This window comes from Prinia subflava, chromosome 4 (assembly GCF_021018805.1).
Source record: "Prinia subflava isolate CZ2003 ecotype Zambia chromosome 4, Cam_Psub_1.2, whole genome shotgun sequence".
NCBI lineage: Eukaryota > Metazoa > Chordata > Aves > Passeriformes > Cisticolidae > Prinia > Prinia subflava.
Window position 1 is genome coordinate 45,908,004 of NC_086250.1, and position 13,837 is coordinate 45,921,840.

Sequence of the window (13,837 nt, forward strand, 5' to 3'; positions counted from 1 at the left end):
GATGAAATTTACTGAGCTAAATACAGCCATACACAGGAAGTAAAACCTTCACCATTCTTGGTGGAATCTGACATTCCACTGGAACAATACTTCGAGAATGGGATATTCAGATAAATAGTGTCTAACTACATTGGCAATGCAACTAAAATGTTTCCTGTTTGACAATGTTTCTTAGAAACTTAAACTTCAGTTATTCAGCCCCCTTATACAGTTCTTCCATTCTTGGCAGATCCTCTAAACTGACTATGAACCATACATTTCATGTCAGCAAGGTTCAAATGACGACACAACATAGGAAATACAGTGGAGAGGAACATGAAGTTAGTAATTTTTTTTTTCTGGTAACTGAAACAATTTTAGAGTCTCACATTCAGCCCTTCTCAAAATAAATAATTGTCAGTGATGAAACAAAAAGACTCAAAATTTTTATAAGACAGAAAATATGGAGGTTAAACCACAATCATCTATTTTGAAGAAATTTTTAAAGAAAAGGCCAAATAACTTCAGCTAAAATCCTGTAAGTGCTAAATTCATTTCACGATACTGTAAACTATATAACTCATGCAGTTCTGGAAACTCTGTTACCTGTTAGGAAAATGTAAACTGAGGTAATACTGAGATGTAATAATGCTAGATGCCTGGCATAGAATGAATAATCCATTTGGAATTTATTGTTTGGAAACAAGTCCTCCATAAAAAAAAAAAGAAATTATGATAGACTACAGGCTATTAATCACTCATGACATGTTTTATTATTAATATTTTAGGAAATATTCTTTAAATTTTCAGTTCAGAAAAAACCAAGACTGCTAGACAGTAGATACTCAGGCCTGCTAATGGCTTTAGAATACAACATTATCACAAGGGGTTAACTTTAATGGCATTATTTCAATTTTGATTAAAAATAAGCTTTAAGAATCATAGTGAAGCTAAATTGTTACTATAAGCTTGGTCTGACCTGCTTGCAGAAGCACATGTGATACATATTTATTGTGTACCAACAGGACTCCCTCTGTTCCCAAAAACAAGCCAGAGATACTAGAGGTGCTTCTTCTTTGTCTTTGCTGAGCCTCTGAATTGCAAATAAGCCAAATTCCTCTCCTGAAGAAGCAAAGGGCTCATGGAATACTGTCCTGAGGTCGGGCACCAGCCTCACCCTCCTCTGAAGACAACAGGGGTCACTGAGGAATTAATTCTGGTTGGCACACACACAGTATCATGGTTGGAGCAGTGCAGTGCATAAAGAATAAATGCAGCTTCCACCTGGCTTCTCTGAACAAGTTTCAGAAGGTTAAGTTTCAGTTTTCTCAGAAGAAACTGAGGCTCTGAAATCATAAGCAATTCCGATCCCAGTGAAGGGACTGGTATTTTTTTCCTAGAGATAGGTAAGAAAACATAGTTCCAAATTTGAAGACTGCAGAAAAATCATGATTAAAGACCATTCAGTGGAGCAATTACTATTATTTTCAGCAGTAAATTACTTTCTACCCATTTTGTGCCTTCCCCTGGTGGTACTGTAGGGTTCTGATAAGGGAGAACTAACTGACATAGATATCTATTGAGAAATTAAGAGAAGGGAGAAGTTAGTTACAACACACTGCTTGCCCTTATTCATTCCATCTAGAGCACAGATCTAAATTTGCTAATATATTACATTTTTAGAAATAAATCCACACATTCCAGATACCTCTCCATGCACTACCAACCTGTAACACTGATAACATGAACATCTTGTGGCAGACATGAACATGTAGCTAAATCAATAAAACATAAATGTCTTAAAATTTTTAGAATATGAATTCTGTGACAGAAATAGTATAAAATTAAAATGAAGACTACATTGTATCAGTCACTTAAATAGTCACATACATTTAGACATAATACAGTCCTACTGCAAAACACTAGAAAATACTCAGATAATTAAAGGGTCATTTAGACTCCTCTGCAAAACATCAGCCTTCAGCAAAGGCTGAAGCCCTCCAGATATTAAAATACAAAACATTTGCTGCCTTCATTACATTTTTCTGATGCATAAATCTATCCAGATTATCCCATAATATTATGTATTATATTTAGTAACTCTTCTATAAATTTACAACAAGAAACTGTGGGGTTTTTTTTTTGCTTTATTATAGACAGTAATAAAAAATAGTGATTTAAAACCCAATAGTGATTTAAAAACAATATATCCCTCCCCTTGTTGAACTGTTACCCTTTTTCCTTTACATTCTGCTGTAATCCCTTCCAGTGATCTTTTCCTAAATGATTTTGTAAGCTCATCTTTTGTGTCATACAGTATCACAAGTTTTTCTGAAAATTCAATGATGTCCTTTGTTTCAGCTTCCTCATTTACTACACACTACTGAAATTATGAACATGAATTTACATCTTTGCGAAGAGTTCTAGAAAAAATTCAGCACTTCCAAGTCTTCCATGACAGACCCAGTAAAAATTATGCCTTCTGGGATTTCAATACAGAAAGGCTTGGCACCATGCTGCAGTCTTTTTCAGGACTATTTTTATTGACCATTTCTCATGTTAATATACTCCAAATAATATTTAGTAAACTTAGATGTAAGGCAAGTAAGTAAAATGCTTCCCAATAGCATCTAAGAATTATAAAAAGTATTGAAAATGGTGGTGCTCAGGTTTTTGTATATCCCTAATACCAATCCCTAAAGACACAGAAGAAGGGGGTTTCAGAAAATAGCTGGACTTCAAGGGGCACCACAAAAAGCCAAGATGCAGTAGTCAAAAAGTACAGCAAAGAAAAGTTCAATCAGACTTAAGTAAGAAATTTCCCAAGTAGAGCTGGTAGGACATACTATGCTGCCCAAGGAGACTGTAGAACCTCCACCCTTGGAGATTTTTGAATGGGGCAAAACCCTGAATAATCTGCTCTGACTCTACAGTTTCCCTTGCTTTGAACAGGAGGCTGTACTGGATGACTTCCAGTTCTACCAAAAGACCTCAAAAACTAAGTTAATGTATTTTTCTACTAATTATATAGCTTGAAGCATCTTTAAAGATTAAGTTATATAGCTGCCTTACAGACTAGCTGCAATAAGTAAATGCAGATGTGTAAATTACATGTCAGCTTTACCTGAAGCATTATTATTTTATGGGGGGAAAGGTTATTGACAAAACTATATAAACCTCACTGTCTTCCAAACTTCAGGAGGACTTAGGTGACAAGTCAAATTTTTATGCACTTATATAAAAAGAAATTCTCTTTTTGTGTCAGATTTATAAACTTTACTGTTTCAATACCTCTCCTATATTTTCACTCCGTGCTTCCTTATAAAAAAAAGATATGTCCAAGCTATTGAAGTATTAACTAAGAAAGAATTAGATGTAACCTAGGAGTTGTCCCATAATTAAAGTAGACTCAGCTACAGGGAGTACCATCAACTTGGAAAATTTGCAACTTTCTTTTGGTTCTCTTTCTAACTAGTGATGCACTCAGAAAATGTTTGATTGTATATTCATGTCCTGGTTTGAGGGGAAGTGAGTTTTTTCAAGAGGCTGGTGGTCAGGTTTGAATGTTGGCATTTTTAGTGGCCACTGAGGGGTTGGACACACCTCCGAGGACACAAGGGGTTAAAAGTGAGGCCTCCCAGAGGGACTTGCTCTTTTCTGGCTCCGTTTTCAAGAGAGGAGCATGGTTTCCCTCCTCCCCTACCCAGGGCAGGTAGGGGAGGGGAACCACGCGGCCAGGCTGAAGTAAGCTGGGGCCCCGGGGGGGGGAAGAGAGTGGGCAGGACTGGAGCTGAGCTGGCCCCATCCAGGGGTGGAAAACTGTGGAGGTGCCTTCTGTTCCTCCCCCCCCCACCTCCGGAAGAAGGTGCCCAGCCGCGTGTGGGAGTTCCGAGCCTGGAAGTGCCTGAGCCCACAGCGCCCTGCCGGGAGCCAGGAACTGTTAACCCTTTCTGAGGCAGAAAGAAACTTTTTTCCCAGACATTGATTCTCAAGGCTAGTGGTTTCAGAACAGAAAGAAAAACAGCCTGGGACCAAGATGATAAAGCACGATTGGAAAGAACCCTAGATGGGCAGGGAATTGAAGAGGAGTGGCTTTTGAGCTGGACTTCTCTTGCATAATGTTAGCCATAGACTGAACTCAAGTCTCTTTTGAACATAAACTGCATTTTGGGTGGATACAGCTGCCCCTGCTTTTGCTACAGTGACTGGCACTTGAAGAGTGGAGCAAGCAGAGAAGAGAGGGGGAGGGTGAGGTGGCGCTCTCTGCCCTCAGGGGAGACCTGCTCTCAGAACCCCGGCCCCTGGGTAAAAAGGGGAGAGCTCGGCATGCAGCATCCTTAAAAGAGCCCTGTATGCAGCTTCAGACTATAGACAGTGGTGAGAGCACTGGACATGGAAAAGAGAGTGTCACCCTGGCAGACTTCTCCGGGCGGTGCCACGGGTGACATGGAAACACATAAGGGGCGGACCCGTGTTTTCTGAGGAACAGTCTGTGGTGCGAGAGAGAGACTCCTCTCTCCCTTGCTGAATTGAAGATTGGTGTTTTTTGAGTGGTGATTGTTTGATTTAAAACCCAAGGTTTTGGTCTATAGAGGGTAACGTGTAGGGGGTGGAAATTGGGGGAGGAGAAGGAATGTTCTGGGAAGGTTTTATTTCTGGTTTTGTGTGTGTTTAGAGTTTTCCTTTCTATTTCTGTTCCTATGTAATGTAATAAAGTTTTGTTCTCTGTTTTCAAGTTTTAGGCCTGCTCTGCTCTGTTCTTGACCACATCTCACAGTAGCTCATTAGGAAAAAACATACACTCATGGGTACATTAACATCTGGCCAGTGCTAACCCATGACAATTCAGTAACAGACTTCATAACATTTAACATGCTTTAATTGCTGCTGTTAGTTATCCAGAAAGTTTCAAACTAACAAAATTTGGTTTAATGTTTCTTTTCTTTACCATCCTTCCCCTTTTAACATTATGTTAAAAAAAAAAAGTTATAAAACGTTTATTTATGGCATCAGTGGTTGCATGCACAGGGACAGACTCAAATTTGCAATGATGGAGGAGTATCATTTCTATCCTACATAAGTCATCACCCAAAGTTCTTGTACAATGAGCATGCATCAGTAGCTGAGAAACTCAAGATTATGTATTTTCCTTACATGCTGTCCTTTTTGAACACATTGGAAAAACACACAGCAAGACATCTAAAAAAAGAACAAGTGATTAAAGAGGTCCATTTAATTTAATCTACATATGAGGAAATCAGAGATTATGAAGTAAGAAAAAAAGCTGGGCAAAACCTAATGTTTTATATGAACACTAAAATTATCCTAGACACCACACACTTACTGCATTTGGGCAGGCTTCAGTAGAACTAGAGTGGCTGTGATCCCTAAATGAGCTACAGCTACTTCTCTTTAAACTCTCTTTAGCTGTAAATACGTTTATGAAACACATCCGTTTATTATCAATAAATGAAAGCTTTGTGAGGTATTTTTAATCATAAATTCATGTCTTTCCACAAATGAAAGTAGGAAAGTTCTCTTTCTAGAGCCTTCCCTTTTCCTATCTGTTAAAAACATCTCTGATTTCTAGAGATAACTTCTGTCGTGTAAAATGCTTACATTTTGATTCTTGAATAAGAAACTCTCTTCATCCTTTTTTTGCTGACGTTAGGAAACAACAGATGATTGAAATATGCTTCTCCTTTCCAGGCAATCAAGTTTCTTAAATTTAACTAGATAATATGCCAGCCTTGTTAGAACGAGGGCATTTTTCACAATAAAATTTTATGAGGAATAATGTGAACTTGAAGAATTTTACTTCTGTTATTATAAACAATTCCTCTGACTCCTACCAATTAAAAATACCCTCTCCTCAGTCTGTTTATCTCAAACATCTGTGAGACACCGTGTCAAGCCTTTTCTTCTCTTTATTTTCCAGTTCCATCAGCAGGTTTTTTTATTAGTAAAGACAGGGAGGAACATGAACAGTTGCTGTATAAACAGTGTTGACAGAAGCTACCTAGCTGACTTCACACCACTTAGAATATTTTCAAACTTGACTATGTTTAAATAACTCTTTTCACACTTTTAAATATACACCAATGAAAAAGAATTATTTTAGAAACACACATTCAAGTCAGCCAAAGCAAAAGTGAGAATATTGTTTTAAACAAACCTTGAACTGGGAAGACACTGCTTTCCTAGAGGCACCCTGCCAGGAGCACCTGCTGGGACTGAGACACTCTGGGCAAAACAGACCAGCTAATGTCACCCAGTGAGTGACACCAGAGCAGCAGGTAAATTCCCTGCAGACAAACTGATACAGTACAGACTACAGAAATGGACAGTGAGGTAGACTGAAATCTGATTGAACTGCTGAACTCAAAGGGTTGCAATCAGCTTGAAGTCTGGCTAGAGAAACGTCTGCTGGTGTACTCCAGGGATCAGTACTAGGGCCAGTTCCACTTAACGAGTTCATTAATGACCTGGATAATGGGATACCCTCAGCAATGGATACAGTGATGACACCAACTGGGAAGAGCAGCTCACAGACCAGCTGGCTGCACTGGCACTCAGAAGGACCTTGAAAAGCTCAGCCATAAACCAACAGGAATTTTATGAAGTCCAACAAAGGAACATAAGAAGTCCTGCACCTAGGGAGGAATAACCCCAAGCACCAGAACAGGATGAGGAATGATCAGCTGGAAAGAGGCTGGGGGCCCTCATGGGCTCCCAGCAATACCATAAGCCAGCAGTGTACCCTTGCAGCAGGGAAGGCCAGAAGCATCTTGTGCTGCATTAGGAAAATATGTTGTCAGCAGGTCAAGATCAAGATCATTCCACTCCACTCAGCACTGCTGAGACATACCTGAAGGGTTCCATCCACTCATGGGCTGCCCAGTACAAGCAAACATAAGCAGTCCAGTGTAGGACTGCCAAAACAATTAAGGGATTGGAGCATCTGACATGGTGAGCCTGAAAGCACTGAGATTCCAGCCTGGAGAAGGCTCCAAGAGATCTTATCAATGTGTATAAATACCTGAGGGGGTAAGGGTAAACAACACTTCTCAGTGGTGCCCAGCAAAAGGTAAAGGCAATGAGCACAAACTAAACCAGATTAAATTCCACCTAAACAAAGAAAAGCCCTTTTCTACTCTGCCCAAGCAGCAAGTTGCTTTACTAGACTATCTCCAGACACCCTTTCTAACCAGGTATCTGATGGTTCTTTGTGGAAGAGACAAAAGGAGGGCAAATTCATCTAATTAACATAGACTGTGGGCTTTCAGTTGTTTTCTATGCACACACCAAGCCTTCAATAGACAAAACAGTTGCCTGTGTCTGACTTCTGTATACGAAGGCAACTTGTTTATTTGACTTAGGGAAAGCCTCACTGTGCAGATACAACAGAAGTTCTTCTTCTCTCCCATGCTGTTTTTGATGCCCAAGCAATATATTTGTTTTCACCAGTCAAATAATTCCTCTTATTGTCTATTGAAATGTCCATTTGTATCAGCAAACTTCCATCACTTTAATGAATTTCCCTCTGTCTCCTCCAGCCAATACTCAAGCAGTAAAGCTAGTTTAACCAAAGCAGGGCAATGGGAAATCATCCTTCTCCTTTGATAAAGCCTTTTCTCTCACATCACAGTATTGACAGCTTTGTTTCACAACTGTAGGAAAAATGAGAGGAACCAAGAGAACATCACAGAGAAAAGCTAGAACATCTCATTCATGAAGAGCAGGCACCTGTGCACTGACCCAATTAGGCATTCAAACACTTGTCACTTTGGAGCTGGCTGGTTGTCACTCATCCAATTAGCCCCAGGGGATGTATTGTATGGTGGCATTCCCTGACAGGAGCACTGGAGCAATGGAGGCAGTGAAGGCACAGTGATAGAGTGCCAGGATCCTGGTGAGTGAGAGCAGCCAGTAGCAAAGCCAAAGAACTTCAGAGCTTCCTTAACTTGTTTACCATCCAAAAGGCCTTTCAGAGTCTTCAATGGCCATTTTTTTTCAGAGCAGTCTAGTTTAAAAACCTTACAGTAACAGTTCTCTTTATCCAATGATGCATTTAACTCCTGAGTGACTAACACAAGAACCATTTCAGAAGAGGTAAAAAACAAACAAGCAAACAAAGTATCTTCACTGCTGGGAGAGATGCACTAAATGTTACTTTCAGCAACACTGCCAGCAAGTAATTCAGAAGTCTAAATGCTTCAGTGACCATCTCCTCCCTTCTCTGTTTTAAATGTATGATGCTTTCCAATGCTCTGTCTGCTTGACCATATAAATGAGGGATAAAACACTTTACAATCATCCACGCCTACGTACTGTAAAAGATAGAAAAGTTCTGTTCTACTTAACTACATATAATACCGCATTCAAGATCCCCAAATAAGATTTTTCATTTAAAATAATTCAGATACTAAACCACTGATGACTATTCAGCAGCTGTTTCTCATTTCAAGTCAAGCTATGTCTCTTCATATGCTGAGAGAGTTATGCAATGCAAACACAAGAGCAGGGAGCAGTTCAAGGGGGATTGGGAAAAAGGTGTTAGGACCTAAATCATTTGAGCAAACATTTCAGAATGTTCCTATCACTAAATCTGTAGTCTATGCTAGAAGAAAAAACTTCAAATTTTTCAGTACAATATTTCATGTTCCCTCTAAGACCATTTTTCCCAGACTCACTGTTTCACTATTTGACTTGCCCCAACACCTGTTCTCTCCACTAAAGAACATCAGAAATAATTAAGGCTATCTGCAATTATGTGAAGCTAAAAACTATTTTAGCTGCTTTTCTAGTTAATGTATTTTGATATGACCTTCAGTTAAAATCTGAGCAGAAATTAAAAAAAAAAAACAAACCATAAATCACAAACTATTAATTCAAACAAACATGAAAATGCAGGTAAATGCATAACGTGTTATATGACTATCCTGGGTAGGAGTTAATAGAAGCAAAATTCAAAGATAGAAACACTTAAGAGATAGAAAATTAATCCCACTAGTTTGGGTTTTTTTCCCCCCCCACTCAGCATGGGAAAATAAAATTTAGAAGGAAAACCTACCTTTGTACAAATAACTTCTGAGAAAGTTGGTCTCTCTTTTTACTTTTCCTCCTTTTCTTATCTCCTGTATGACAGGTCTTTATGTTACTGCCTTGCCTGAAAAAATAACATACAACCTGAAATATTTATAGAGGCAAATAATTGCATTCAGTCTTAAATTAGAACAAATACTTCATATATGTCTTGATAAAGCTGCAATACTAAATTCAGTTAAGTCAAATGACTATTAGTTTAATAGTAACTAATTAAAATATGTTGGGCCAAAGAAAAAAACAAGAAGCATTAGAAAGAAAAGTAGCTCCCTAGGTTTCAAAGTTGTGTTTTGCATTTATCTCTCCAAAACAGCCACTTACATCAGATCAAACCAGAGCAACCATAGCTCATCCAGGTTCACTGCACCATTAGTGATAACCAGTCAGTGCTTGACAAAGCTTGAGCAAGACAATTAGGAAGCCTAACCACTTCTTTGCAGTGTTCAGAAACCCAGCTTAAAGCACACTGGGTACCCCAGGACTAAACACTTCAGTGCTCTTTGTGCTACAGATGCCCAAAATTCTAAAGACATCCACTGGAAGAGGTGGTAGCACCTGACAGCAGGCCTCTGTTGCAGGAAGATGTTTGGTCACAGACAGCACTTGACCAGAAAGAGAGGACTGTGACTTAAGGAAAATTTGTAATTTGTCTTAACTCCCACTTTTTATGAAAATATCCTAAATTCCAGTGGAAGGATGGGACTCACATCCCCTGCTCCCCTCCTCCCCAGTTTAAAAGCACAAAACAAAGAAAGAAAACACAGCAAGAGAAGTTTGTTTTGAATTCAGCTGCTACCTTCTTCATTTATTCACAAGAATTCTGCAGCCAGTTTCTCTCAACTCTTAGTTGTTACTTTAACCTATTTCAAACACATTTAATGTTTTGTTGAGAAGTTGCATAGCTTTCCATGGTAGTGCACATGAGGAGCTGAACGTTCAAGTAAGCAAGGTTCAAGAAGGACCAGAAATTTTGGAAGTGAGCTTCAAAAACTTTCTGAGGACTCCCCTTATGGTCTTTTGGCTTTAACATGTTGCTTATCTGCAAATTCAGTTATGCTTGGCACAATATGCAGTCCCTATTTCAGTGTACTGGTGAAGAACTGCAGCAAATTAGCATCACTGCAGCACCTGTTATTTTGTGTCCCATACATAAAAGTATATACATTTTATTTGTAGTAAAGTAATTAAAGTTCCTTGTTTAGTCTTAACTGCAGATTGATGCTGTTTTGTAAAGTAAACCAGGAGAGACTGCAACATCTCAGCTTACAGTGGTGACACAGGAAGATCAGCTTAATTTCTCACCAAATTGATAATTCAATAACACAATTTCTTTCCATATATTTTTAAAAGGCTTTTATTGTTAGACTGGCCTGCCAGTTGGCCAAACCTTAACTGTTGACTAGAACTCTCCTGTACCTATTTCTTTCAGTAACAAGCAACACTTTTCATAAATTGCTTTTTATCATGCTTTTCCAAAACAAGTTGTTGCTCTTACATAATAAAACACTGAAACAATACATTATCTTTGTAACATCAGGAGGTTTGGCATACATATATAATTTATTTCACTGGGATGAAATTCTCTTAGGAGATTCACTTCACTGCCTTCATCTTTATTCAGGCACTCAAATCACTTCCAACCCCCTGCCTCTATATTCAGCTGGAAAAGCTGCCTGCAAACCAGCAGGACCTGGATGAGCCCAATTCAACACAGAATTTGTATTCAGCAGTGCCACATGCGTGCAGCTCCTAATTGAGCACAGCACAGGCTGACAGTGATCACACAGATCCCATTACACCAAGACACCAGCTACGTCCTCCCTGCATTCACCCTGCTTCCTGCTGGTTCAGCCCCTAACAAACTGTCTCCAAGACAAAACCTGGGTGTGCTTTAGGGAACAGTCCAGCCTAAGAACCCCTCCAAACAGCATGGGTAAGACTGCCTTAAGTTTGGATTGTCCACTCTTGGCAGCGCTGCAGTTCTTGTGTTCCAGGCACTGCATCCTTATTTGCAGCCTCCGCCTGCCTCCGTGGGACCCACTGGAGCAGAGCTCAGGATTTACAGTATTAACCTGTCACATCATGACTTTGATGGGCTGCAACACAGCTCCCACTATCCTGGGCACTCTGAAGTAAAAGAATACCACCTTCTTCTTATCAGGGCTGCAGGAACACCACAGCACCCAGACCACACTCAGATTATGGTCAGCCTTCTTTTTCAAGAGACTCCTTTTCTAAAGCACTAAAATGCAGACATAGCCCAGCCATTGCCAAGCAGCCTAGCTTGATGACAGGTATTTGTCCCTGTCTTCTCGTTTGTGCCATTTAAGACCATCTGTCACCTCAAGGGCATTGTTTAAAAGCTAGGCATGTTCTGACACCCAGGGATGACTTGTGTAAGACCTCATACATAACAGAAAACCACAGCTCTGTTGACACCACAGGTAATCTTCTCAACACTTCTAAGATTCACTAAAAGAAGGGGAAAAAACAAGTAGGAAATAAAAATCAAGGAGGAGGATAAAAATGATGGTTCTAAAACAAGTTCCTAGATTAGATGCAATATATTTTAAAAAATTATGATGTATTTGGGGTCATATAATTTGCTTGGTCAGTAGAACATTGTGGAAATGTAAAACGCACTTTTTAATTTTCCACATCTGACATTAGGCTTACTGCATACTTATTCTTTCAGATATTCACGTAACTACAAGTTAAATAGTATTGTTTCTTTTCTTGTAAAAGTGCTTATAGACTTCAGGGAAGCTAAATTTAGAAAAAGAAATACATAGATTCCAATAGGTGACTATGCAAAAAGTTCAAATGTGAAAAATCCAAAATACAAAAAGCCAATTTTTTATTTCATAATCTGACTGGCTAAATGGTTTAATATAAAATGTACTCAAAAATATTCTTTAAAATGTCAAGACTTTAATATTTTTAATGTAACCTTAAAAAGCAATAGTGAGTCAATATGCAGCTTTCTCATAAAATTAATACTGTATCTATACACACGTATATATAATTCAGTTTCTGTTTGCAATACTGTGCAAAGTTCTTTAATGTAAAATATTTGCTTTGTGATATTTAATGTATTTAAGCACAGTTTTATGCAATCCAGTACTGCAGAGCTCCATTGTTCAGCCTTGTGTAATTTTTTTCTTTCAGAGCTAAGGAATAATGAGGAGCTCCCAGAAAAGGAAAAACCACCCTGGCTGGTTGCTGAGGGCAGTGATCCATCTTGCTGTCATATCTATCTTATTTCAGGGTGTGCCTAATACCAGATGATTCTGCCAAAGTAATAATGGGAAAAAAATATACTGGAAATACAACAAAAGTTGCTTTTTGTTCTTTTCATTTCTGATACGTACACCCTCATGAAGACACTTCGTAGAGTGGGTAGTCCAGCCTAGATTACTTTATTATGTTCTTACATCTGTAAGAACAATGCCCAAATTTTATGCATATTATATTAATCAAAACAGAATACAGATTTCATCTGATCTTTAATATGTTGCAAAGCCATGCCCTTCCTTCATGGATACAAATTATAACCTCATTCTTTCAGTTCCTAGACTATTAATCAAAGTTGAATGTTCCAAGAAGTTACATAGCGTAGGTTTATTCTCCTGTTCAGAGTTACAGCCTGAATTTTTCCACGACACTTCATTCCAATAAATCAAACTAACTCATACTAAGGTACATAAATCTCGACTATTTGAGTGACCAGGTAGAAAAGGAACCTCAGCTGTTACCTTGTGCATGTAGCTATGCAGCTGTCTTGGTCCTCTTCCTTTGTTGATGCGTTACTTTTTCCTTTCCCCCTGTTAGCAAGGGGTGAGGATTTGTACCCCGCTCCCCTTCATGTTGCAAACTTGACAAAACCCTGGTGCTGAGCCCTGCTGCTGCTGGCCTGTGTGCAGGGGCACGCACAAGAGGGGCCCTTTGCAGCCGCCCGCCGCTTTGTCCTCGGCCCTCCCAAGCTTCTGTGTGATCAGCACAGGCTTTGTGGCCATACAATGGGGGTTAAACATTTCCCTGTATTTATAGAAAAGCAGAGCTAAATCTGCTTAGCTGCATGAACCTTTTAATAAAATTACGCTCACGCTATTAGGGCATTTTTTCCATTTGTTTGGTTTTTAAGAGTAATTAAAAATTTAAAAAACAATATATATATGTATGTTTGTTTTTTCATTATATGTAATGCATACAAAAATGCAAACAACATTAAGATTTTTATCCAGATCTTAGATTACCCATAATTTTCTTCCAAGAAGCTACCTGTGACTTGCCTATTTACTTAGAGATATAGTTTCATTTCTCCTTTATATTTACTCTACTTGATGACTTGCCAGTGGGACAATCCCCTATCGCCAACAGTGAGTTTAAAAGACAGATCACTGCAAAAACTACAGTCTGTACTCAGTGTAAGGAAGATGTACGGAGAAATAAAGGAAAACATTTTAAAGGAGCAAATGTGGTTGCCCACAGTCCTAAAGACACTGATTTAATACACCACATGAGCCTCTGGACCACCCCTCCTTTCCAAAGAACTACCTCGAAGCAATAGTGGTACAGAAAACTAACATTTTTTTCAACGCCTAAAGAAAGAAACCCTATTTAAAAACTTTCTGTTTGTTCCATTACAAATCCAGGTTTTTCTCTCTCCTTTTTTTTTTTTTTTTTTTTTGGTTGCTTGGTTTGGGTGGAGTTTTTTTGCTTATTTGTTTGATTGGTTTTTTCGTTTTGGTTT

The 13,837-nt window shown here is 38.8% G+C and overlaps 1 protein-coding gene across 24 annotated transcripts in view; it reads right to left on the bottom strand.

Moving 5' to 3' along the window:
• Positions 1-13,837, bottom strand: part of NRCAM (neuronal cell adhesion molecule) — a 146,989-nt gene that overhangs the window by 93,110 nt on the left and 40,042 nt on the right. For 22 of the 24 annotated variants that reach the window (XM_063396656.1, XM_063396654.1, XM_063396660.1 and 19 more), the window contains exon 2: positions 9,053-9,148. The exons of the other annotated variants lie outside the window; for them this stretch is intronic. The gene's annotated coding sequence lies outside the window, so the exon portion shown is untranslated. The remainder of the gene's footprint in view (positions 1-9,052; positions 9,149-13,837) is intronic. 24 annotated transcript variants of the gene reach the window in all.